Source organism: Anarhichas minor, unplaced genomic scaffold, assembly GCF_050575085.1.
Source record: "Anarhichas minor isolate MPS153535 unplaced genomic scaffold, ASM5057508v1 ptg000073l, whole genome shotgun sequence".
NCBI classification, from domain to species: domain Eukaryota; kingdom Metazoa; phylum Chordata; class Actinopteri; order Perciformes; family Anarhichadidae; genus Anarhichas; species Anarhichas minor.
Genome location: NW_027466519.1, coordinates 11,130,001 through 11,132,500, shown reverse-complemented (window position 1 = coordinate 11,132,500; position 2,500 = coordinate 11,130,001).

Below are 2,500 nucleotides of genomic sequence, written 5' to 3'. Positions count from 1 at the left end.
CCCTTGCCCTTTATACAGCTCACTATAGTAGTCTTTTACTATTTTTAAAAGGTCCTCGCTTTCAGTGCATACTAGGTCCTCGCTGCTCACCAGTTGATTTATATATTGCTTCTCTTGTTTTATCCTCTCCAGCCCCAGAAAAAAACCCGTGCTTTTTTCCCCTTCAAGCAGGAACTGCGACCTACTCCTGACCGCGGCGCCCTTGCAACGTTTGGTCTCAATATCCGTCAGTTTATTCCTATATAATTCATAGTTTTCACTATTATAATTTGTATCTAGCTCCATCTTCTCTAATTCCTTGTTTAATAAATCATTTAACATGCTCTCCTCTCTTTTCTCTTCCCATTTTTTATTCTTACTATAACTAATGCTTATTTTCTTTATTCTTAATTTAATTTCCTCCCAGTATTCTATTTTATTATCTACATATGGCATGTCATATGCACTTTGGGTTAGTAATTTCTTTACTTTATTCTTATACGCTGTGTCCTCCAACAAACTGTTATTATAGCACCATGTGCCCTTGCCTTTTTTAGCCGTGCTGTCACCAAATTTTAAATCCACGTACGCGTGATCGCTCCATGCATTAAACACATACTTCATGTCAGTAACCCGTTTAACTAGACCCGAAGCCACCAGGCCCAGGTCTATTCGGGTTTGTTTTAACTTGCCCAGGACAACCTGTCTTCTAGAATAACCCCTTGTCCTAGGGTTAATTACCCTCCATACATCCATTAAGTTTTTTTCTATCATGATATCTTTAAGTGCAGTTCTACTCGTGTCACACCTAAATTTATCATTATAATTGTCACTACTACTAAGCGTGATATTATAGTCCCCTAGAATAATAGTATTATTATTTATCCACTTGTTCAGACTTCCGAAGAAGTTTCTGCGTTCCTCCTCAATACTGGGCGCATGTATATTAATCAGTCTAATTATATCACTATTTATTAATATATCCACTATCACACACTTGCCATTGCTAGCTCTATATACACATTTACTACTAGTACTAAGTTTTCTGCTAATTAGTACTGCGACCCCTCGTGCTCGCCCAATACCCTCCTGGGAGTAAATCACCCCTTTCCACAGTTTTTGAGCATGGCTGACAGCCTTTAGGTCCCACCCAGTTTCTTGAAGACAAATTATGTCCACATGTTTGTTCCTATCAAACACTGCTCTCATTTTACCTGGGTCTTTTAAGCCATTGGCATTAAAAGAAAGAAAAGACTGAGAGTCAAAGGCCATGAGGGCTGTCAGTAAAGGCACATAAAGCATAGCAAAACAAAACATGGTGTTATTTTTTCAGTGCTTTATTCCGATTATCAGACCCTTTTATAATCTCTCCATCCCTTTTCCTCACCCTTTGGCCCTTCTCGATGTCCATGTCTGAGTCCGAGGGGTCACTTAATAGCAGCGGGGAGCCGCAGTTCCCAATGTCTTGAGGAACAAAGCTGTCCAGGGAAGACCCCATCGCCGCCTTTTCCTCAGCCCTCTTTCGCAGCTCTACCTCTGCGTCTTCCAATAGCACCGCCTTCGGTTTCCTCGCAACCAGTCTCCCCACTCGGGCCTTGCCCGGCTTGGTCTGGACTTGCTCCTTCAGCCTGGCACTGGCTCGTGCCTCTCCCACCTTTAGCTCTGGCTGGCTGGGCACCAGCCTTGGCCCACTCAGATCAATCTGGCTGGACGCCGTCTCCGGCACCTCCACTATTTCAGTTCTCCTCCCTGCATCGGTCGTCCTCCGTGGCTTCACCACCACGCCTGCTGCTGTCACTGGCTCCACCCCTGCACCTGCCCTTGTCACTGGCTCCACAACTGCACCTGCCTCTTTCGCTGGCGCCGTAGCTGCACCTGGCGCTGTCACTGGCTCCACTGCTGCACCTGCCCTTGTCACTGGCTCCACAGCTGCACCTGCTTTCACCGCTGTAGTCTCTGCCATACAGGCTGCAGGCTTCGGCCTCATTACAGCCGTAGTCATCGCCGTTCTCTCTTTGTTCAGCTCGCTCACACAGGTCCCCGCAGCAGCCTCATCATCCTCTTCCTCCTCCATCTCCTCCTCCTCCTCCTCCTCCTCGTCCACGTCCTCCTCCACGGTGCCAGTGCTCGACGTACCGTCGTCGCTCTGCACCTCCTCCTCCTCCTGCTCCTCCTCCACCTCCTCCGCAGTCCCCACCATCTCCTCTTCTGTCACCTCCACATGGCACACACAGCTGTCCGGTGCCCGCTTACATCCCTTGCATTTGTTAGTCTTTCGTGTGGAACACTCCCTAGAAAAATGCCCTTGCTCTCCGCAGGTGTAGCATGTGAACTCAGGGCATTCTCTTTGAACATGCCCAGGCTGCATGCAGAGCCTACATATTTTGGTCTGCCTGTCATGAATTACCCGGAAATACTCCGAGCCCAGCACCGTGTTAAATTTTGTAGAATATGGTAGCGAACGGACTCTTTCGTTGAATTTAACTCGTAGAAATCGAGTGCCGTCCGTCACCTTAGAGCC